At 48.7% G+C, this 27,674-nt stretch overlaps 1 pseudogene; it reads right to left on the bottom strand.

Annotated features, from left to right (window-relative positions):
- Positions 1–15,185, bottom strand: part of LOC133355000 (nuclear receptor subfamily 2 group F member 1-B-like) — a 33,060-nt pseudogene extending 17,875 nt beyond the window's left edge.
- Positions 15,186–27,674: the final 12,489 nt, after the last annotated feature.

Here is a 27,674-nt window from a genome sequence, read left to right as displayed (position 1 = left end):
TCTGGACCGTATTCGTTGGGCGCGTTTAGATCTTCGAGGACATCGTGAGATGTGACGTTACTCGGTCAGTCACTATCGTCTGTATGCATTAATAAGACGCGTCTAAGCCCTTCTAAAACGTCATTCTAATTTACATAATTGTATTAAAGTGCACGTGTGTGTTCGTCTGTTAAGTCTCTTTCAATACACAATCTGCATGTGCTGCGAAGGGCCATCGCCCGAAACGTCGCCTGTTTTAGTTGTTTATTTGAAGGCCACGAATGTGTTTTGTTTTTAATATACATGCACAATGCTCTACAGTGTAACAATGGAGCAGTGGTTAGAACACCGCGCAACGGTTCCTGCAACCTGAGTTCGGCTCCCGATCACGGTTCACATCAAACGAGAGTGACAGACACGTCAACCGGTCCTGGTGAAATGTGGCCAAATAGAACTAAATGTGAACTCAGTGCGCTAACCACTGCGCCACCGCTCCCCACACACACATGCACACACACGCGCGCGCGCGTCTATTTAAATGCGTTAAGTATTTGTAAATTATTTTAATTACTGCGGTTAAGGAACTACCAATTAATTGCGTGAGCGAGTATTTACAAACTTTGTAAAATATATTTTTAAAACATGGATTTAAAAATGTAGTGTAATTTATTTTGAAGACGGTTACATATTATGTGCATACATATATTGTATGTTGAACTTTTTCGCGCCGTACGTGGCCAGCCGTGCTAATCGGAGGTGCAGGAGGATAACAAACTTAACACAGAATATGTGGTGTACAGTGAGGATTATGCCATTGCGTTTCAACTTATAGGATAAACATATAGGATATGCCTTATTGACAAATGCATTTAGTAAAAGTCACGTGGTATTTTCTTGACTATAAGACGCTCCAGAAAGTAAGACGCACCCCAAACAATGTGGCCGGAATCAATAAAGTTATACAATTACGAACACTCAAACACACAATCCGATACACCTACGGGATCGGATTATAAGACGCACCACAAACTCTTGCTGGGGGTAAATTGCGTCTTATAATGTGCACAAACGGTATTTGTGCTCGTATCGCTATAGAATTAGTTTTCTTAAAGTAGATATCGAATGCTATTTTGCTGTTAAATAAAATATTTATAATTATTTTACTCAACATTTTTTTTTATATGTAAGAGATGCACTTCTATAATGCTATGAACTTGTTAAAATCCCTGTATTTAAAATAAAACAAATTATTTAGCGACGCTAATTGGTTTGCACAAGCAAATTAACTAAATGTATCAACACATTTGTGAATAAGACTGCTCTTAAAACGGAAATAAATTTGATAAGCGTCGTTTCGGACAATGGACAATATTATTATTTATTATTTTTGTTATTATTATTTTCTATCTACGTGGCTTTACCGACCCAAAGAATATGAATTCATGCAGTCACGAAAGCTTTAAGTCACGATGTATCATATACATACTCTCTCCATAATACTATACTATATACACTCATTACATATACATAAATACAAGCTCATACATATATACAGATACTAAGTCAAAGATTCCCCGTATAGCCTTGAACAGACATTTGGGGTGCCACCTTTGTCTCGCTCGTGGCGATGTTTACACACCGCACCAGACACAGTGCCCATTTAAGGCTGAGTCGACTTAGGGGAGGCCCAGGGCCGGCTCAAATAATAATCGTCCCTGGTGTTGGCCACAAGCGGGAATCGAACTTGGATCGCCGGCTTTGTAGCACAGCGCGCTAACCGCTGCACCACCGCTCCCCAAATGCACATACAGTATATATACACTCGCACAGATACACAATACATCCATCCAGTACAGATATTTGGTTGTTTAAGGCTTTAAGCGATAACCGATAAAAACCGGTAACCTTTTCATCATCTCTGACCGGTTCCGAATATCTACTACTTTTTTTTATTTTACCAGGTCAGGCCCACTGCGCTCCGTTGCTCTTCTTCAGACGCTGTCTTCTCGACAGACCTGTTCTTCACCTGAGGACGGCTGCTTGCGTTGTGGCCGAAACGTCGTGAGAATTATGTTATTATGTTTAATTTTTATTATTTTATTATTTCCCTTCTACGTGACTTTACCGAAAGAACCAAGAAGATGAATCCCTGCAGTCACGAAAGCTTTAAATCGAAATTTACATTGCTCTTGTTTCAGAAGTGACCTGGTCACAAACCACAGCTCAACGAAGTGGCTCATCACGTGGACATTTATAGTAGCAGCAGCCACACACTCCAAACGCGTGGTGTCGATCCACGTGATGAGAGAGAGAGAGACACGCAAACTCCAAATATACAGCAGGCGTCAGGGTCGGGATCGAACCCACGACCTCCTGTATTCCAGGCGAGGTAGTTAACATCTCCTAGCCACCGTGATGATGATGAGAGAGGGAGACACGCAAACTCCAAATAGACAGCAGCAGGCGTCAGGGTCGGGATCGAACCCACGACCTCCTGTATACCAGGCGAGGTAGTCGACATCTCGCGGCCCCCCCAAGAATCGGTGACCGGGTTCCAGTGGAGATGTTCGTAACGAATGCGCCGATTGCGACGCGAGACGGTTCCCAACCGCACGGCGGCCCAAGTCACCGCATGGTAACGTCAAATTGCCCATCGCTTCTCGGGCAAAGGTGCAGCCTTGCAATTGCTTGGCACACGCAACTACTGGCGGAAGGACTTACGAACCTCTTGAGTGTATTTGGCCTACTCTTCCATGGTGACCAGAAGTATTGCAAGATGCGGGCGTACCCACACGTTACCAGGACCACCGCACGCGACCTATGGTGGACGCATATCCTGATAAGTCATTTATATTTACGCGATCTAACGCCCAAAAAAAACCTTTGGATGATATTGGTCGCGAAAGCCTATAGTACGTGTTAAACCAACATATAAGTGAAGAATCGTGCCCATTCATTGTTTCAACTGTGCGCTGACCGCCGTACACCACCACACGGCAGCGTGGACCGCACCGACTACAAACACAAACATCTCAGTGTCTCAGCCTCCACAGGCGCATGGAACACGCTGCTGTTAGCGAGCAGCACCTACGAAGGCACGAGGTGAGTGGTTGGTGGTGGTGATGGTGTGGACAGGAACACGCCCGACCGACCGCCTTTGTCTCCCCTGTGCTGGAGTTTACACGCGGCAGCAGGTACTAATTTCTAGGCTGAGTCACACACACAAAGACAAAGATCTCCCGTATAGCCTTAACAGACTGTATGGGCAAGTGCTGTTAGCGAGCACCTATGAAGGCCGGAACGGCACACGAGGGGTGGGTGGCCACCACCACGCCCGACCGCCTTTGTCTCCCTAGTGACAATGTTCACACACCGCACCAGGTACTCATTTGAGGCTGAGTCGACCTAGCGGAGGCCCGGTTCAGATAATCGTCACTGGTGTTGGCCGTGAGCGAGAATCGAACCCGTGTCGTCGGGTTCATAGCGCAGCGCGCTAACTGCTACACCACCGCGCTCCCAAACACACGCACACACGCGCCCTTGACACAACATTGCCATCGTTTCAAAGCGCTCCTTATCGTAACTACACGAAACCCACTTTAGAGACGTTGCACGAAGTCAACGTTCGTAAGTTAAACCTGGTTATTACAATTCCCTTTGTTCCACATCTCGAATAACGCAACCGTGAAAAAACAATATTCGTTGGGTCTTTCGCAAACAATGTGCGGCCCCTTTTCAATCAACTGCTGGATGAAAGCCTCTACATACTACAACATTAACAACATTACACGTCGGTCATTACTTGAACCACGGCGGTCAGTGCGGTCCCAAAACCGGTTCAGATGTCCCCCGTCACCGGCGTTAGCCGTGGCCTCGAATCGAACTCAGGTCAGTGCGCTAACCACTGCGCCACCGCTCCCTTCTCCGATCATTCATCACCCCTGGCGAAACCTCGCAGAGCGTGGAGGCGGATAGCAGGGAGGTAGCAGCTACGTGTGTTGTAAGCACGCTGAACTTCTTTCGCACCGTACCTAGCCAACCGTGCTAATCGGAGGTGCGGCCTTTATATGAATATAGGTATTGTAAGCAGGTGTATGTGTGAGTGAATACGTTGGGTGTGGTACTGGCCACCCAAGCCCCTCTTGTGCCGTGCCGGCCTTCATAGGTGCTACTCGCGACCAGCACTTGCCCCAACAGTCTGTTATCGCTATACGGGGGGGTCGTGGTCTTTGTGTGAGCACGTCGGTAAGTAGGTAAGTGTGTAAATCGGTAGATCGGCGAATAAGTGAGAAGGAAAGCACGCAAGTCGGTGCCAGGTAGCTAAGAGTACTCACACGGACAGGGACGGCACACGAGGGGGTGGGATGTGAATCGAACCACACTAAAGATCCCCCGTGTAGCCTTAACAGGCTGTAGGGGCAAGTGCTATTAGCGAGTAGCACCTATGAAGGCCGGTACGGCACACGAGGGGGTTTGGGTGGCCAGCACCACGCCCGACCGCCTTTGTCTCCCCAGTGGCGATGTTTACACACCGCACACCGGGTCACTCATTTGATGCCCAAATCGACTTAGAGGAGGCCCGGCACCGCTTCGGATAATCGTCGCCGGTGGGAATCAAACTCGTGTCGCCGTGTTTGTAGCGCAGCGCGCTAACCCTCTGCAGTTACAGCTGCCCCACACGATACGCGACACACAGACTCCTTGCAAACACAACGATTCCCCCGTGTAGCCTTTCACAGATTGTTGGGGCGCCTATGAAGGTCGGCAAAGCACTCGCGCGGGTTGGGTGGCAAGGACGGAAACACCGGTGTGGTCCTCGTTTAAGGCTGAGTCGACCTAGGAGAGGGGCCCAGGACAGGTTCAGCGTACACATTCGCCATTGGGAATCTAACTCGGGGTGGCCACCGCTCCAATTTATCACAACAAAGGCAAAAGATCCCTGTATAAGCTTAACAGACTGTAGGGGCAAGTGCGATTAGGGAGCACCTATTAAGGCCGGCACGGCACACGAATATACAACGAACATACACATCAACAACACAAAGACAAAGATCCCCCGTATAGCCTTAACAGACTGTAGGGGCAAGTGCTATTAGGGAGCACCTATTAAGGCCGGCACGGCACACGAATAGACCACGAACATACACATCAACAATCACAAAGACAAAGATCCCCCGTATAGCCTTAACAGACTGTAGGGGCAAGTGCTGTCAGCGAGCAACAACACAGTACATGACAACAACAACAACACACACACAGTACAATATCATTCATCAAAGACAAAAGATTTGTGGCCAGAGCCACACCCGGCCGCCTTTGTCTCCCCGGTGCTGTTATTTACTTGGTGTTGACCGTGGCCGCGAAAAGAGTTGGGGCGGTACGCTTTGCGCGAACCGCTGAGCCGGGCGACATCGTAAAACGTACGCACACCCAATGCACCCTGAACTCATTAAATAGCACACCATACACGCTCATGCATGGGACCACACACACACCACAACACACGATGCACCGTGCTTTCATGCGCGGTATATTACACCACACAATACACCATATACTCGTACACACCACACACCCTAACACGCAACATCCTACACGTCGTGCATTAGCGCTCACAAACACTACACCACACAATACACAGTACACTCATACATACACCATACATTCATACATACACCATACACTACACTACATACACCACACAATACACAGTACACTCATACATACACCATACATTCATACATACACCACACAATACACATTACACTCAAACATACACCATACATTCATACATACACCATACATTACACTCGAACATACACCACACGATACACTCGAACATACACCATACATTCATACATACACTATACATTACACATACACCATACATTACATTGCATACACCACACAATACACAGTACACTCATACATACACCACACATTCATACATACACCATATAGTACACCATACCCCCACACAATGGCATCATGCTTTCATACACCATACATTACACATACACCACACATTACACCACACCCCCACACACAATGCACCAACATACGCCGTTCGCTGCTAATTGGCGGTGATGTCACCACGGCGCTTGTGCCAGGCTAGGTGCACATCGAGGCCACGTAAAGTGTCATATGCCATCACGTTACACCACAAAGACAAAGATCCACCGTATAGCCTTGAACATACTTTGGGGGCAAGTGCTGTTAGCGAGCACCTACGAAGGCCGGAACGGCACGCGAGGGGGTGGTGTGTCTGGAAGCCACACCCGGCCGCCTTTGTCTCCCCAACTGGTGATGTTTACACACCGCAGCAGCTACAGGCACTCGTTTAACGGTGAGTCGACCTAGGGGAGGCCTAGGACTGGTTGCGATATCAGTCACTGATGTTGGCCGTGAGCGAGAATCGAAATTGTGCCACCACTGCGCCACCGTTCCTCGCTGCATCACACATGCACAATACACACAACATGCCACAGGCTATCATCCCATGCACAACATCACTCATGCACAACATCACACATGCACAATACACATCAACATGCTACACGCTAGCATCCCATGCACGACATCACTCATGCACAATACACATCAACATGCCACACGCTAGCATCCCATGCACAACATCACACATGCACAATACACATCAACATGCCACACGCTATCATCCCATGCACAACATAACACATGCACACTACACACAACATGCTACACGCTATCATCCCACGCACAACATCACACATGCACACTACACACAACATGCTACACGCTATCATCCCATGCACAACATAACACATGCACACTACACACAACATGCTACACGCTATCATCCCATGCACAACATAACACATGCACACTACACACAACATGCTACACGCTATCATCCCATGCACAACATAACACATGCACACTACACACACCATGCTACACGCTAGCATCCCATGCACGACATCACACATGCACACTACACACAACATGCTACACGCTAGCATCCCATGCACAACATCACACATGCACAATACACATCAACATGCCACACGCTATCATCCCATGCACAACATCACACATGCACACTACACACAACATGCTACACGCAAGCATCCCATGCACATCACACATGCACAATACACATAAACATGCCACACGCTATCATCCCATGCACAACATCATACATGCACACTACACACAACATGCTACACGCTAGCATCCCATGCACAACATCACACATGCACAATACACATCAACATGCTACACGCAAGCATCCCATGCACAACATCACACATGCACAATACACATCAACATGCCACATGCTATCATCCCATGCACAACATCACACATGCACACTACACACAACATGCTACACGCTAGCATCCCATGCACGACATCACTCATGCACAATACACATCAACATGCTACACACTAGCATCCCATGCACAACATCACTCATGCACACTACACACAACATGCTACACGCTAGCATCCCATGCACGACATCACTCATGCACAATACACATCAACATGCTACACACTAGCATCCCACGCACAACATCACACATGCACACTACACACAACATGCTACACGCTAGCATCCCATGCACAACATCACTCATGCACAATACACACAACATACCACACGCTAGCATCCCATGCACAACATAACACATGCACAATACACACAACATGCTACACGCTAGCATCCCATGCACAACATAACACATGCACAATACACACAACATGCTACACGCTAGCATCCCATGCACAACATCACTCATGCACAATACACACAACATGCTACACGCTAGCATCCCATGCACAACATCACACATGCACAATACACATCAACATGCTACACGCTAGCATCCCATGCACAACATCACACATGCACAATACACACAACATGCTACACGCAAGCATCCCATGCACAACATCACACATGCACAATACACATCAACATGCTACACGCTAGCATCCCATGCACAACATCACACATGCACAATACACACAACATGCTACACGCTAGCATCCCATGCACAACATCACTCATGCACAATACACACAACATGCTACGCACTATCATCCCATGCACAACATCACACATGCACAATACACACAACATGCTACACGCTAGCATCCCATGCACAACATCACTCATGCACAATACACACAACATGCTACGCACTATCATCCCATGCACAACATCACACATGCACAATACACATCAACACGCTACACGCTATCATCCCATGCACAACATCACTCATGCACAATACACACAACATGCCACATGCTAGCATCCCATGCACAACATCACTCATGCACAATACACACAACATGCCACATGCTAGCATCCCATGCACAACATCACACATGCACAATACACATCAACATGCTACACACGACCAATACACATCAACATGCTACACGCTAGCATCCCATCCACAATGGAATAAGACAAAGATCTCCCACATTGCCTTTAAAAACGCTTTTGGGGCAAGTGCTGTTAGCCAGGACCTATGAAGGCCGGCACGGCACACACAGGGGTGGGTGGTTGGGTGGGTGGCCATCACCATGTCCGTCCGCCTTTGTCTCCCCAGTGATGATGTTTACACATCACACCAGATACTAAATGAATGCACAACACAATACTGTATAGCACATATGCCGCGCGCAGCAGGATACACAAGTAATAACACACAAACACCAAAATAACACGGACCATACACAGCACAATTCATAATACATGACACACACAATGCAATGTAGTAATGGCCACACACGCAAACACAAAATACACAAAAACCCACTTAGATGCACACATAAACAAATGCATACACACATATACACGCACAATAGACGTAAAACCGCAGCCGCGACTTCGTGCCAGGCTAGGTGCACGTGCTGCACGGGACATACACAAGTGTTATAGGTGAACTGATTTGCATATTACACGTATACACACACAGGTACACAATTATATAGACACATAAGCGAAGCTAAATGCGCCGTTTAGCCTCCAAAGACTGTTGGGTCAAGTGCTTTGAAGGCCAGAACGGCACACGAGGCGGGGGGCGGCCAGCTCCACCACCACGCCCGGCCGCCTTTGTCTCCCCGGTGCTGATGTTTGCATACCGCAGCATGTACTCATTTAAGGCTGTGTCGACTTAGGGGAGGCCCAGTGCCCATTCAGATAGCACTCGACACTGATGTCAGCCTTGGACGGGAAGGGAATCGAACTCGGGTCGCTGGGTTCGTAGCGCAGTGTGCTAACCACTGCGCCACCGCTCTATATAATGCATAGGGACACACACACACATAGATACACATAACAGAGACAACACGTAACACATTGCGTCCATTCGTACACACATACAAACACAAGCGTGCGTGCAAATGGGCATACACATAAAGACACCGATAAACACATCGTAAGAATAATCGACAGACCTCCATCCATCTTCTGCTGTACATAAATACACACGTAGATACATATACATATGTGAAATTACGTACAGATATAAAAAAAAAACAGCGAATATACGCTTAAACACTTATAAACACACACACACATGTAGAGATACGTGTAGACACAAAGACAAAGGTCCCCCGTATAGCCTGTAACAGACTGCTGGGGCAAGTGCTGTTAGCGAGCATCTATGAAGGCCGGCACGGCACACGAGGGGGTGGGTGGCCAGCACCACGCCCGACCGCCTTTGTCTCCACAGTTACACGATACACACAGCACTCAACACAACACTCAACACACGACACACACAATGGATAAACACACACTCATTATGTTTATCCCCACTTCGTTAAGTTCTTCAATAATTCCCTGAAGCTCATTACCATGTGCTGCTATGATGATTATGTCATCAGCGAATCTTAATGATTAATGAATACTTTATACATATTTACCACACACCGTAATACACACACACTGCACTAAACACACCACATTACACTATACACACCACACTACACACACCACACTAAACGCACTAGACGACACACAACACACTACGCACACTACACACACTACACACACTACACACCCCAAACTACACACACCGCAATAAACACACTGTACTCTATAGCAAACACTATAATACACAACACAACACACAACACGATACATGCACAGCACACATAACGTAGTCAACTACTGCGTACACAATGACTCCACAATCACCACATACACACACACACACCGCACACACACCCCACACACACACACAATCTCCCACTAAACTAATACACAATATTACACCACAATATTCACTTCATACGCCACAATATACACCCCCTACACGCTACCCACACGGCACCACACAATCACCACATTACACACACACATCACCCTCCACGAGACGTGACAATCAGTAGGACACACACACCCTTATCCGCTTGCCGCAGTCGAGCCGTATTCCTCTACCTCGACACACACACACCTTGACACATACACACCTTGACACATACACACCTTGACACACACACACACCTTGACACACACACACTGACACATACACACCTTGACACACACACACACCTCGACACACCCACACCTTGACACACACACCCTGACACACACACACCATGACACACACACCTTAACACACACACCCTGACACACACACCTTGACACACACACCTTGACATACACACACACACACACCTTGACACATACAAACCTTGACACACACACACACACACCTCGACACACACACACCTTGACACACACACCCTGACACATACACACCTTGACACACACACACACACCCTGACACACACACACACCTCGACACACCCACACCTTGACACACACACCCTGACACACACACACCATGACACACACACCTTAACACACACACCCTGACACACACACCTTGACACACACACCTTGACATACACACACACACACACACACCTTGACACATACAAACCTTGACACACACACACCTCGACACACACACACCTTGACACACACACCCTGACACATACACACCTCGACACACCCACACCTTGACACACACACCCTGACACACACACTCCATGACACACACACCTTAACACACACACACACCCTGACACACACACACCTTGACACACACACCTTGACATACACACACCCTGACACAAACATACCTCGACACACACACACCCTGACACACACCTCGACACACACACACCTCGACACACACCCTGACACACACACACCTTGACACACACACACACCTCGACACACACACATCCTGACACACACACACCTCGACACACACACATCCTAACACACACTTCTTGACACACACACGCACACCTTGACACACACACACCTCGACACACACACATCCTGACACACACACACCTTGACACACACACAAAGACAAAGCTCCCCGTGTAGCCTGGAACAGACTGTTGGGGCAAGTGCATGTAAGCGAGCACCTATGAAGGCCGGAACGGTACACGAGGGGGTGGGTGGCCAGCACCACGCCTGACACACACACACACACCAAACTACACACATGACACACACCAAACTACACACACACACACCAACCTACACACACACACCACACACCAAACTACACACACACACCAAACTACACACACACACCAAACTACACACACACACCAAACTACACACACATCACACAAACCAAACTACACACACCAACCTCCACACACACACACACCACACACCAAACTGCACACACACATCACACACACACAAACTGCACACACACATCACACACACACCAAACTGCACACACACACATCACACACACCAAACTACACACACACATCACACACACACCAAACTACACACACACATCACACACACACCAAACTACACACACACACATCACCCACACACCATCCAACACAACCTCCCCGGGCTCCAACATTTTCGCCGCATGCCCAACCTTGACCCAGACACACACCGTGTCTGTGTGTGTGTGTAAATATATACACACACACAGACACCACGCAGACACCACACACACACGCACCCCTATCGCACACACCAAAAACACCGCACCTCTCACGGGCACACCTGGAGTACAAAGACAAAGATCCCCCCCTTCCAGTATAGCCTCAACAGACGTTTTGGGGCAAGTGCTGATAGCGATTGACACCTATGAAGGACAAAGACCCCCCGTATAGCCTCAACAGACTGTTGGGGCAAGTGCTATTCGCGTGTAGCACCCGCTATGAAGGCCGGCACGGTAAACGAGGTGGGTGGTGTGGCCGCAACCACGCCGGACCGCCTTTGTCTCCCTCGTGGCGATGTTTACACACGACCGCGCGAGGTACTCATTTGAGGCTGAGTTGGCCTTGAGACGCACATCCCTCCACATCACACACAAAAAAAGATCCCTCGTGTAGCCTTTAACAGAGTGTTAGGGCAAGTGCTGTGAGCGAGTAGCACCTATGAAGGCCGCACAATAACAACACAACACACAAGAAGACAAAGACCCCCCCTCCCCATAGCCTTAACATCACCAAATACCGAACACGACAGAACCACTCACAATAGCACCACACACACCACATACACCACACACACCAAAGACAAAGATCCCCCGGATTGACTCAACACAGTTTTGGGGCAAGTCCTGTTGGTGTGCACATATGAAGGTTGGCACGGCACACGAGGGGATGGGTTGCAAGAACCACGGACCCCACACAACACACACCCCACACAAATAACACCACACAATACCTCCACACAATAATACCACGCACAATAACACCACATACGCACACCAAAGACAAAAGCACAACACACAATAGCACCACACACACCACATCCCACACATCACGCTCACAATAACTCCACACACACAATAACTCCACACACACAATAACTCCACACACACAATAACTCCACACACAATAACACCACACGTACAATAGCATACCACATACATACACGGACATACCACACAAAATAACACCACACACAATAACACCACACACCACTCCCCACATAATAACACCACACTCCCACACACAATAACTCTACACACAATAACACCACACCCCACACAATAACTCCACACACAATAACACCACACAACACACCCCACACAATAACACCACACAGAATAACTCCACCCACACAATAACACCACACGTACAATAACACACCATATACATACACGGATGTACCACACAAAATAACACCACACACCACATCCCACACAATTACACCACACACAATAACACCACACACCACATCCCACACAATAACATCACACCCCACTCCCCACACAATAACACCACACACCACATCCCACCCCACTCCCCACACAATACACACACAATAACCTCACACCCCACACAATAACATCACACCCCACTCCCCACACAATAACACCACACAATGACTCTACACCCCACACAATAACACCACACACAATCACACCACACCCCCCACACAATAACACCACACACAATAACACCACACACAATAACACCACACACAATAACACCACACCCCACTCCCCACACAATCACTCCACACACCACATCCTACACAATAACTCCACTCCCTACACAATAACACCACATTCCACTCCCCACACACCACACCCCACACAATAACTCCACTCCCTACACAATAACCTCACACCACACACAATAACTCCACACCCCACACAATCACTCCATACCCCACACAATAACACACCACACAATCACCCCACACAATAACCTCACACCCCACACGCATCATCACCACCACCCACACCGTGGCCACACACCTCTCGCAGGCCCACCTTCTCTCCGCATGCCCACTTTGAGGCACTTCTTGAGGCGGCAGTACTGGCACTGGTTGCGGTGGTGCTGGTCGATGGGGCAGGCGCGCGCCGCGCGACACGCGTAGTTGAGATTGCGACGAACGCTGCGCTTAAAGAAGCTCTTGCAGCCCTCGCAAGTCAGCTGCCCGTAGTGCTTGCCGCTCGACTTGTCTCCACAAACCACGCACTCCGCGTTCTGTTGCTGCTGCTGCTGCTGTTGTTGTTGTTGCTGCTGGTGTTGTTGATGTTGTTGCTGTTGTTGTTGCTGCTGCTGATGTTGTTGTTGTTGATGATGATGATGGGAGGCGGACGTGGACTTTGACGACGAGGACGACGAGGAGGAGGAGGATGATGATGATGAGGATGATAACGAGGAGGAGGAGGATAATGAATCGACGCTGCTCACGTTTCCGGCAACCGTGATAGCTGCCTGCAGACTTGAGGCTTGCTGCTGCTGCTGCCCCAGTAATAGCGAGGCACTTCCAGACACGGCTGCTGATGATGCTGCTGCTGCTGCTGATGAAGATGATGATGACGACGATGAGGTCTGCGTGCCGTTACCGCTCGCGATAGGAGTTCCGTTCGGAGGTTCTCGCCATGGATTTCCCACCACCATTGCCATAGCGAGTGCGGGAACGCAAAACTTCTCCTTATTATTCTTCTTCTCCTCCTTGCTCAAGATCGGCCCCCCTCTGTGCGTGTGTGTGTGTTTGTGTGTACGTGTGTGTGTGTAGGTCTGTGGGTGGGTGGGTGAGTGGTTGAGCGGTGGGTGAGTGGGTGAGCGGGTGGGCCTGTTGGCGATGTTTTTGGAAGAGAGACTTTGAAAATGAGAAAAGAGTCAAAAGAAGATATGGAGGTGGAGCGGACACAAAAGATGACCTTTACCGGAATTAATTAAATATATTTCACGCGAAGAAGAAGAAGAAATCCACACAACCCACCCACCCCCCTCGCCGCACTTCCAGAAGCGAGAGACCGGGATGAGATGGATTCTTCACGAGCAGAGATGGCCTTCAAGTTGGAGGAGGACTTTTTAACGCACGCGTATTGACAAGCTGACATATTTGCTCGGCTCCGGACACAACAACCACCACTTAATAACACCGCCACCATCACCGCCGTCGCCAAGCAAGCAAGCGAACTACGTGGTGAAACTCGCTCGCGGCTGCAGTAGGAACAGATGAAGAACGTCAGTCGGAGACGGAGCCCGGTGCGTGAACGCCATTTACGAAGGAAATAAATAAGTACTGTTATATACTGCCGTGATGCGCACGTGTGTGTGTGTGTGTGTACTGTTGGGATGCCGTGTGTGTGTGTGTGACGGCGCGTGTTTGATCACGGATCGCATCCAGGACGAGATGCCCCAACGCGCAGCTTTCGTGGAGCTTGTCCGATCACCAAACAGTGAGGGGGGTTGGGGGTTAGGGTCGGGGTTAGGGTTGGGGTTAGGGGTGCGGGAAGGGTGGTGGGATGCGGTGGGTGGGATTTACAACAAAAACGACCCCCCACCGCACACACGCACGGACGCATCACGCGCCAACCACCCCCACCACTCTGCTCACTCCTCCTCCTCCACTACCACCACCATCATCATCACCCATACCTCCCGCCTCTCTCTCTCTCATGCACACACCACCACCACCATCGCCTCTCTCTTCCACCACCATCATCGCCTGTTCTCTCTCTCTCTCCATCATCATCATCACCAGCCATGCCACCCACTTCTGTTTTGCACACATCACCATCATCACCTCTCATCCACCACCACCATCACCTCTCATCCACCACCATCGCCTCTCATCCACCACCACCATCACCTCTCATCCACCACCACCATCGCCTCTCATCCACCACCACCACCTCACATCCACCACCACCATAACCTCTCCTCCACCACCACCACCATCACCTCTCCTCCACCACCACCACAATCACCTCTCATCCACCGCCATCGCCTCTCATCCACCACCACCATCACCTCTCATCCACCACCACCATAACCTCTCCTCCACCACCACCACCACCATCACCTCTCCTCCACCACCACCACCATCACCTCTCATCCACCACCATCACCTCTCATCCACCACCACCATCACCTCTCCTCCACCACCACCATCACCTCACATCCACCATCATCACCTCACATCCACCATCATCACCTCTCATCCACCACCACCTCTCATCCACCACCACCACCTCTCATCCACCACCACCACCACCACCTCTCATCCACCACCACCACCTCTCATCCACCACCACCACCACCACCTCTCATCCACCACCACCACCTCTCATCCACCACCACCACCATCACCTCTCATCCACCACCATCACCTCTCATCCACCACCACCTCTCATCCACCACCACCTCTCATCCACCACCACCACCACCACCTCTCATCCACCACCACCTCTCATCCACCACCACCACCTCTCATCCACCACCACCACCACCACCTCTCATCCACCACCACCACCACCTCTCATCCTCCACCACCACCATCACCTCTCATCCACCACCACCATCACCTCTCATCCACCACCACCTCTCATCCACCACCACCACCTCTCATCCACCACCACCACCACCTCTCATCCACCACCACCACCACCTCTCATCCACCACCACCATCACCTCTCATCCACCACCATCACCTCTCATCCACCACCACCTCTCATCCACCACCACCTCTCATCCACCACCACCACCACCACCTCTCATCCACCACCACCTCTCATCCACCACCACCACCTCTCATCCACCACCACCACCACCACCTCTCATCCACCACCACCACCACCTCTCATCCTCCACCACCACCATCACCTCTCATCCACCACCACCACCACCTCTCATCCACCACCACCTCTCATCCACCACCACCACCACCTCTCATCCACCACCACCATCACCTCTCATCCACCATCGCTCCTTCTATCTCGCCACCACCATCACCACCATCCCTCCTCCCACCTCACTCTCACACACATCGATGGCTAGCACACACACACGTAGCCTAACACGCACATATATAAATGTAAAGACCTACCGTGTAGCCTATCTAAACTGCTGGGGCAAGTGATGTTAGCGAGCACTTATTAAGGCCACAACTGCGCACGAGGAGGTGGCGTTGCTAGGATTTCGCCCATCCGCCTTTGTCTCCCCAGTGGTCATGTTTACACACACATATACATACACGCGCACATACATGTACACACACACACACACGCGCAGGTCTTTGACAACCGAGAGGTACAGGATGTGGTCTGGGGACTATTTTTTTCTTAAAGGGCACGGGACAAGTGTGTTAACGCGTCTCTCTGTGCCTACTGAGCCCATACTATAACAGCGTTGTCTTCACGTGTCTCCGTGTGTCTCTCTCTCTTGCTCGGTTGTCTATGTGTGTGTGTCTGTGTGTGTGTCTTTCTGAAAGGGGAGCGGTGGTGTAGCGGTTAGCGCGCTGCGCTATGAACCTGGCGACCCGGGTTCGATTCCCGTTCACGGCTAACACCAGTGACGATTATCTGAACCGGTCCTGGGCCTCCCCTAGGTCGACTCAGCCTTAAATGAGTACCTGGTGCGGTGTGTAAACATAGCCACTGGGGAGACAAAGGCGGTCGGGCGTGGTTGCTGGCCACCCACCCCCTCGTGTACCGTTCCGGCCTTCATAGGTGCTCGCTAACAGCACTTGCCCCTACAGTCTGTTAAGGCTATATGGGGGATCTTTGTGTCTTTCTGTGTGTGTGGGGAGCGGTTGTGGGGAGCGATAGTGCAGCAGTTAGCGCTGCGCTATGAACCCGGCGACACGAGTTCGATTCCCACTCACGGCCAACACCAGTGACGATTATCTGAACCGGTCCCGGGCCTCCCCTAGGTCGACTCAGCCTCAAACGAGTACCTGGTGCGGTGTGTAAACATTGCCACTAGGGAGACAAAGGCGGTCGGGAGTGGTGCTGGCCACCCACCCCCTCGTGTACCGTTCCGGCCTTCATAGGTGCTCGCTAACAGCACTTGCCCCAACAGTCTGTTAAAGGCTATACGGGGGATCTTTGTCTTTGTGGGGAGCGGTAGTGTAGCGGTCAGCGCGCTGCGCCACGAACCCGGCGAACCGAGTTCGATTCCCGATCACGGCCAACACCCAGTGACGATTATCTGAACCGGTCTTGGGCCTCCCCTAGGTCGGCTCAGCCTCAGATGAGAACCTGGTGCGGTGTGTAAAATATTCCGCATTGGGGAGACAAAGGCGGCCGGGCGTGGTGTTGGCCACCCACCCCCCCTCGTGTGCTGTGTCGGCCTTCATAGGTGCTCGGTCACAGCACTTGCCCCAACAGTCTCGTAAGGCTATCCTGGGGATATTTATATTTGTGTCTATATGTGTGTCTGTGTAATTGTGTGTCTATCTGTGTCTTTCTCTGCGTGTATTGCTTCGTAAGTGCTCGCTAACAGCACTTGCCCCAACAGTCTGGTAAGGCTATCCTGAGGATCTTTGTCTGTTGTGTGTCACTTCTCTAAGTTGTGGTTTCTTCCTGTTTCTCGGCTCTGTGTATCTGTCTCTCTCTCTCCGTCTTTGTCTCTCTTTCTCTCTCTCTCTGTACTTTAATGGTGTCTAAATACACGTTGACCGCTTGCTATGCGGTCGTTCTGTTCGTCTTTCTCGCCCTTGTGTCTCCGCTGTCTTTCCGTCTCTCGCTTCGCTGCTTTATCTGCACCTTCGTTGTTACCACCAATACCCCGGTTTACGTCCAGGATGCGTTCCTGGAAGTTGCGACGGCGAATATCGAAGCGACGTAAAACATCGAAGCGATGTACAGGGTAGCAGGAGGTGGTTGGTTGGTGGTGGTGGTGGTGGAGGCTGAGAGGCGACGGATATCGAGAGAGGAACGGACGACGCTGTCAGCGACGTAAGTGTGGGGCTTGGGTCGACGCAAATCAGGTCGCCGTGTTAATTAAGTGGCGACGTGATTGCGAAACGACGTGAAAGGGGTGGGGGGGAGACGTAACTCTGTATCTGCTGTCACTCAATTGAGATAATCGTCCGGCAGACGAATATCCCAGGTCAGTATTCTTAGGTTTTTTCGGTAAAGTCACGTAAGTAAAAAATTAAAATTAATAAAAGTAAAAAAAAATACAAAAAAATCACGACGTTTCGGAGGCAACACAAGCTTCCGTCTTCAGGTGGAACGTCGTGATTTTTTATTTTTATTTTATTTTACTTTTATTAATTTTATTTTTTTATTTTTTACCTACGTGATTTTACCGAAAAAACCTAAGAATATGAATCATTGCAGTCACGAAAGCTTCAAATCTAGAATCCCAGGTCAGTCTTCAGATGAAACTCACCCTGGCATCTTGAGTTCTTACCTCGTTAAAAAGAATCAACTTGGAACGTATCTCTCTCACACACACACACTCTGGATATATTCCTCGGGTTTTTTTTGCCGATATTTTGTGGATACGAACATTTAAATTGTGTTTTCACTGTTACAGGCCATTGTCAATCTCACCGCTGGACAGATGACTTCACGTGCCGTGCTGTTTGACCACTCTTCAGTTGGAACTCGCCACTGATGTTAGCCGTGGCCGGGAAACGAACTCAAGCAGCCGGGGTTGAGAACAGTGCGCTCACCGCTGCGCCACCGCTCCTCGCCTTTCTTGGCCCAGTAGAATCGCGTCTCTTTCTCGCTTAAGGGCTGTGGATGTATTCTAATAACGGGGACTTGTAGATTGTGTAACGCGTTACATTGCTGGCTTTCTGAAAGGTCACTTACTCGTTTTGTTAGCCCTGGAGAAAAGAGGATGATGATGGTGGTGATGATGAGGGTGGTGGCGATGGTGATGACGATCGTAGTCACGATAATGAATGAAACTAAAAATGGTAGTGATGTAATGATGATGGTGATGATGATGGTGGTGATGGTGATTATGTTGGTGATGATGCTGGTGATGATGCTGGTGATGATGGTGATTCTAATGGTGGTGGTGATGATAGTAATGATAGTGGTGATGATGTTGGTGGTGATGCTGGTGATGATGGTGTTGATGATGATGATCGTAGTCACGATAATTGTTGAAGCTAAAAATGTCAGTGATAGTAATGATGATGGTGATGTTGGTGGTGGTTGTAGTATTGATGGTTGGCGTTGGTAGCAACGCGTGGAGCGGTGGCGCTGTGGTTAGCACGCTGTGTTCTGAACCCAGCTGTCTGAGTTCTATTCATCCTGCACGACCAGCGTGGTGAAGTATGGTCAAACAACCGCCCTCCCCACACGAGCACTGGGAAGGCCTTCGCCGACCAGTGGATTATTTTTCACTATTTGGAAACGAGGTCTTAAAGAGTTTCTATAATACACAACAACAAAAAGTAGTCTCTCTCTCTCTGCCCATTTGTCTTCTAATCTCCATCTCGCTTTCACGTCTCTCCTCTCATCCCCTGTTTTGGGTTCCCCGTCTCCGCTTTGTTCACCCCTCCACCCAGTCCCCTGCTCTATTCTCCATTCACGCCTCTCTCTCTCTCCCTCCCCGTGTCTCTGCGTCTTAATGAGTCTATGGGTTCTCAGAGGCACTGACACACACGCACACCACGCACACACTGATCAAACCGGACAAAGACAAAGCGAGTAGCAACCTATGAAGGCCGGCACGGCACACGAGTGGGGTGGGTGTCCAGCACCACGCCCGGCCGCCTTTGTATCTCGAGTGGCGATGTTTTACACATCGCACCAAGTGCTCATTTGAGGCTGAGTCGACCTAGGCGAGACACAGGAACGGTTCAGATAGCCGTCACTGGTGTTGACTGGCCGTGAGAGGGAATTAAACTCGGGTCGCCAGGTTTGTAAGCGCGCACACACTAACAACAACAACAAAGATCCCCCGTGTCGCCTTAACAGAATGTTGGGGTAATTGATGCCAGCGAGCACCTATGAAGGCCGGCACGGCATACGAGGGTGTCGGTGGCCAACACCACGCCCGGCCGCCTTTGTCTCCTTCGTGGCGATGTTTATACACCGCACCGGGTACTCATTTGAGGCTGAGTCGATCTAGGGGTGACCCAGGGCCGCTACGCCACCGCTCCCCCCACACACACACACATACGGATGCACGATATCACACACGAACTTTGACACAAAGCAAATGATGTACACACGCACACCCACAGTGACAAATCCACAGGAGATCGTTATGACGCCCGCGATTAAATGCGCGTAAATTAAGCTTCAGGACCGATACCGATCGATTAATCAGTGAATCGCTCTACCCCCCCCCCCACCCCCGTCTCTCCCCACTAAATGAACATGCACACACGTACTTACCGTACGTGTTCACGCGTTCACTTCGTGTACACAGCTCTTGTCGAACGGGTGGGCTCAAGCGTCAGAACGCAGAGCCGACAACGCTGGATGAGTTCGGATCGAATCCACCTCTCATCCGCCAATGACTGCACACAACAACAACAATACAAAAATAAAACAAACCCTCCATTAAATTTGGCTTTTGAATTCTAGATTTGAAGCTTTCGTGACTGCAAGGATTCATATTCTTAGGTTTTTTCGGTAAAGTCACGTAGGTAAAAAAATAAAATTAATAAAAGTAAAATAAAAATAAAATAAAATTCATGACGTTTCAAGTGAGATACAGCTATCGTGCTGTGACGGTTCCACCTGAAGACGGAAGCTTGTGTTGCCTCCGAAACGTCGTGATTTTTATTTTATTTTTATTTTATTTTAATTAATTTTTTTTACCTACGTGACTTTACAGAAAAAAACTAAGAATTTGGCTTCTGAACTTGGACTTTCAGCTCTATCGGTTTTGCTGTCGAGTGGCAAAGCGGGTGGGAAAGTGGTCACTGTGTGGAACCAGAGGTCAGTTGAAGAAGAAGCAGGAGAGATCTCAGCGGTAGCTCTGTGATGAACACTTCCGCGGGCTCGTTCCCACACGAAGTGGGTCGCCGAATAGCCCAGTCAGGGAACATTTTGGGGGAAAACAATCGATTTAAAAAAGAGGATTAAAAGTCCCGAAACTTTTAACTGTCGCCGCCATTACTAACGAACTCACACGGTTCAAACCATGCCCATCTCCTGAGCCAGATGTGGGAATTCCACATTAGCATGACGGGGCCCAGTATTGCCACGTGGCACCAATTGTTGATTTGTATATTGCAGTTGTCAATATGCAGTAACTCCTCAATCCACTGCTGGATGAAGGTTCTCCCTGCGCCGCGTCGGACCGGCAAGTTGTTTGACCATACTTCACCACGCTGGTTAATGCCGGATTGACATCACCACTGGCCACTGATGTTAGCCGTGGCCGAGAATCGAATTCAAGTGGCCGTGCTCACAGTGCGGTGTGCTAACCGCTGCGCCACCACTCCCCTGATTGATTCTCGATTCAGCCCATCATCATTTCACATCCCGTCAGGGGCGGCTAAAATTAGTTACCGCATTGTGGGAGGTCAACAATGGGTGTGTTTTTTTGTTGTTGCCACATTAGCCCCCGTCATGTGAATGTGCTATTTCCACCGCAGGATTTTTGTTGACGTTTCTTGGAGCGCTAATTAAAGCTCACCTACCCCAATCCTCACCGCACCCTCTCACCCCTAACCCTCGACGACTCCGCGCGTCCCATTGGCTCGCGCTGCGAGGCACTGCGCGTGCGGGAGCCGCATCACCGAGCGGCTGAATGGATATCACTCCGCGGCCGCGGTGGCGGCGGCGCGCGAGACGGGGGCCGTAGCGCGTGGGATCAGTGCGCGAAGCGGCGAACAGGACTGATGGGCGCGCGTGTGTGTACATGTGTGTATGTACGTGTGTGTAGGTGTGTGTGTGTGTACGTGTGTGTAGGTGTGTGTGTGTGTGTGTACGTGTGTGTACGTGTGTGTACATGTGTGTGTACGTGTGTGTGTACGTGTGTGTGTACGTGTGTGTATGTGTGTACATGTGTGTGTGTATGTCTGTGTGTACGTGTGTGTATGTGTGTGTACGTGTTTGTGTGTACGTGTGTGTATGTCTGTGTAGTGGGGAGCGGTAGTGTAGCGGTTAGCGCGCTGCGCTATGAACCTGGCGACCCGGGTTCGATTCCCGCTCACGGCTAACACCAGTGACGATTATCTGAACCGGTCCTGGGCCTCCCCTAGGTCGACTCAGCCTTAAATGAGTACCTGGTGCGGTGTGTAAACATCGCCACTGGGGAGACAAAGGCGGTCGGGCGTGGTGCTGGCCACCCACCCCCTCGTGTACCGTTCCGGCCTTCATAGGTGCTCGCTAACAGCACTTGCCCCAACAGCCTGTCAAGGCTACACGGGGGATCTTTGTTGTGTGCACTTGCCACGTGTATGAAAGTAGGTGGGGAGCGGTGGCGTAGTGGTTAGCGCATTCAGCTACCCGGCTAACATCAGTGGCGAGTGATATTTGAGCCGGTCTTGGTTGCCCCCCGACCCCACCCGCACCTTTTCACCAACCCGCATTGACCAGCGTGGTGAAGTATGGTCAGACCACCGCCATCCACTCTGACAAACACGCTTGTGGTAGATGACCGAATGGTTGGAACTTATATAACTTGATGAATTAATCGTAATTCTAAAACGTTTTCGTTTTGTTTGGCCACATCATTATCTGGTGCAATTTGTTTTTGGCGTGTTACCCTCCACCACCCGACGACGGCCAAGCAAATGAATCGAGATGGCACGCGTACAACCTAGGAACAATTCCCGAAGCCAACATCCAGCGAACGAGACGTCTCATTGCATCTAAATTGCAACGAGCACATTAGAGACACGGTGTTAGACTGGGTATCTTTGTTTATGTTTCTGTATATGTATCATGCCTTGTTTGTGTGAGTGCATGATATATGGCCTATGGAAATGTACACTTATTTTTGTAAGTATGGCTATAATTACTCGAATATATAATTACAAATAATGATATCGTTCAATTTCGTTTGAAAGCTTTCGTGACTGCAGGGATTCATCGTCTTGGTTGTTTCGGTAAAGTCAAGTAGAAAGGAAATAATAAAAAATAAAACAATAAAATAATTCTCACGACGTTTCGACCGTCCTCAGGTGGAGAACAGGTCTGTCGAGGAGACAGCGTCATTCAGGACTGCTGCTTGCGTTGTGGCCGAAACGTCGTGAGAATTATTTTATTATGTTTTATTCTTATTATTTTATTATTTCCTTCCTACGTGACTTTACCGAAAGAACCAAGAAAATGATATCGTTAATCCACTGCTGGATGAACGCTGTGTCTGTCGGTCATGGGCAATGTTTGACCATACTTCACCGCGCTGGTCACAGTGCGGGTCGGTCAAAAGGGTTGAGACGCCAGAGATTGGTGCAGACATCACTCGCCACTGATGTTAGCCGTGACCGATAATCGAACTCAGGTTGCCTGTGTTCATCACGCTGTGTGCTAACCACCGCGCCACCGCTCCCAGGTATAGCATGTACTATACGTCGAGTACGACGGTATATGGATTTCGCGTGTGTAACGGGGCCTTCTTCATAGCACGTAAACCAAGACGGGTCATTGCCCGAACCGTCGATTGTTGTTTTTTTGTTTATTTTAAGGCCAACACACTCGTGATATTGATGAGTGTTGAGTTATTTGTTCATTCTACACCACTGCCGACGTAGCAGCAGCATCACCATCGACAGAACGTCATGTGTACGCGTGTATGAATGTTTACACAGCACATGATTGATCCGCTTTATCTAGTGCAGTGCGACTATTAAACATAATCCACGCCTCGAGTTTCCTGGCTGGCTGCTGGCTGGGCTACTCTACACCCGCACGAGAACTATTTTGTTCGTGGCTGCTGCGGGCGGTTGCCACCGAAGCTAGCTGGGTAACTGGCTACACGGGAGTTTTCAACGTAACAAATACACATTGGGATGAAGTGAAAGGGCAGAATGAGTTCGGGAGATGTATAATATAGATTATTATGATAGATATAAGTAATAGATATACATTTAATAGATGGCTACACTGAAGAGGTGGGAGTAATGAATACAGAAGACAAAACCACGCGGTTCATTTAAAATTCGCTCCAACTTTTCAATCCGTGCTCCTATTAATGCGATTCTTCCGCCAGAATATTATTTAAATCCTTGGGAATATAAAAAAAACATTTAAAAAGCGGATTACCTTCAGCGCTATACAAGTACAGGCGGATCGTGAAATGGCAGATGTCTCTAAGTTTCCGTTACAGAGCAACAAAGGGCCAGTCTTACTCGTAACAACAATACTCATTATATTAATAAGCAGACAATATGCCCCCTTGGAATAAATATTGCAAAAAAAAAATTACACATCACATCAGTCACGTGGTCATCAGCGCGCGTCATCTCGGCGGCATTGTTGGTTCAACACTGCAATGAAGAATCCTGGGACATGTTTTGACAATCGGCGTCTCTTCTTGGTTCTTTCGGTAAAGTCACGTATAAGGGAAGTAATAAAATAATAAAAATAAAACATAATAAAATAATATAATATAAAATAATATAATAATATATTACTTCCCTTCTACGTGACTTTACCGAAAGAACCAAGAAGATGAATCCCTGCAGTCACGAAAGCTTTAAATCGAAAAAAATCGGTGTCTCATCAAGCAGCAGCAGCAGCAGTCAGGCTTTGCTTGAAGCAATGCTGGTGAACTGCCCAGATGATTATAGGCAAGGACATCTCTCTCTCGCTCTTTGATATGGGTCGGATTTCGACGAAAATTTATTTCGTACAGACGACAACCACGCACTTAAATCATTAGCCTCGCCGTGGAAAAAATAAATAGCAAAATAAATCAGCGGACAATTTTTACCACCTTCCAACATTTTTGTTTCCATGTAAAGCGTCGCGTGTGTGTGTGTGTGCACACGTCTGTGAATCTTGAATGAATCGTGCACCGCAATGGCAGCGCATAGGAGACTACAAGCCACGTGGGTGCCGTATTTGTTTTTTTTCTTGCTCTGGTTTGTTTTAGTTTGAGACAAGAGCCGGACGGTTTTGTGATGGGAGTGCTCTCACCAATAACAGACATCCTTGTGATCGAGACCCAGAAGGTCGAAACGGGTCCAGAGTGTGCTCGCTTAACCAAATGCTGCTGAATTACCCCTATTTAAAGCCACATAGGCCGATGTATTAATATGATATAAATGTTATTTGCATGTGAATAGAGAATTGAGTTCTGTTTCGATTTAAAGCTTTCGTGACTACAGGGATTAATTTTCTTGGTTCTTTCGGTAAAGTCACGTAGAAGGGAAATAATAAAATAATACAAAATAAAACATAAAATACAATTCTCACGACGTTTCGGCCACAACGCAAGCAGCCGTCCTCAGGTGAAGAAGAATTGAGTTCTGCTTATATATTATTTACCTATTAATTGTCTCGTATTATAAACTATATTTATTTATGTTTGGAGAGTACGCATCAGAGACTGGGATCTTTTTTCTGCTAGTATAAGTGAAATTGAGCTAAGCAGCTATTTTGTATGGACGATTGCATGCCAAGACCACTGTATAATTCCCTCTCTATATATACACACACACATATATGTTACTGTTTACGACGTATGTAAGTAATACATCAGTTACGTGAACAAAAAACGTGAACATTACGTAAGAGCATTGCGGTGCATGCGTTGGCATGCCGCGGACCCTTAATAGGTGCTCGCAAACAGCACTTGCCCTCCTTGTGCTGCTACACGACTGAAGCCTGGGAAACTTTGTCAGTACTTTGTCTCGCGTGTTTGTTCGAGAACGATTGATAAAATTGCGCGGAAATTGTGAATTTAGTCTGACGTGTAGTGGAAGTCTATGCTTTGTCGTCGTCATCATCGTTGTTACAACGCGACTACCGTATTGTCCGGATTATAAGACGCTCCGGAAAGTAAGACGCCTGGTGTCAACAAAGAGACAAACTTTTGCTCTCTCACACTCACACGAACGCAACTACCGGATTATAAGACGCAGCCCTTCCACCCAACTTTTTTTCCGTAAAATTCTGTACAACGGTTAAAAGGTGCGTCTTTTTTTTATCCGGACAATACGGTAATTGCTTTGGATAAGTATATTTGTAGATCTTCTTGGTTCTTTCGGTAAAGTAACGTAGAAGGGAAATTATAAAATAATAAAAATTAAACATAATAAAATACAATTCTCACGATGTTTCGGCCACAATGCAAGCAGCCGTCCTCAGGTGAAGAACAGGTCTGTCGGAAAGACAGCGTCTGAACCTATTATTTTATTATTTCCCTTCTACGTGACTTTACCGAAAGAACCAAGAAGATGAATCCCTGCAGTCACGAAAGCTTTAAATCGAAATTTATATTTGTAGGTCTTTACGATGTTAAACCTTTCATGTAAGTGCGTTTATAATATACTGCGAATATGCGCACGTACCCAGAATTGGCATGCGCTCGCTAACAGCACTTGCCCCATCAGCCTACCAAGGCCGATACTGTAGACTTTGTATTTGTGTTTGGGTAGGAATGTGAACTCTCTACCAATATCGTGAGGAATGGTGGCGGAGCGATTAGCGCACTGCACTACCAGACCAGCGGATCGGATCCAAAACGCCGTTCACGACCAATAACAGTGGTATATATTTCAACCGGTCCTGGGCCTCCCCTACGTCGACTCAGCCTTAAATTAATACTTGGAGCGGTGGGTAAACAGAGAGACAAAGTCGGCCGGGCGTGGTTTTGCCCACCTATCCCTTCGTGCACCGTGCCAGCCTGTATAGGTGCTCGCTAACAACCCTTGCCCAAACAATCCGTTAAAGGCTATACGGGGGTTTATTTCCCTTTGTCATTGTATATTGATATCCCACGGTGCTGCCAAAAAAGTTAAAATCCTTCACGGCCAACACCAGCGACGATTATCTGAACCGGTC

This window comes from Lethenteron reissneri, chromosome 50 (assembly GCF_015708825.2).
Source record: "Lethenteron reissneri isolate LAM-NWPU_2019-01 chromosome 50, ASM1570882v1, whole genome shotgun sequence".
NCBI lineage: Eukaryota > Metazoa > Chordata > Hyperoartia > Petromyzontiformes > Petromyzontidae > Lethenteron > Lethenteron reissneri.
The sequence above is the reverse complement of the archived record's forward strand: the minus strand, read 5'-3'. Positions and strand labels throughout refer to the sequence as shown.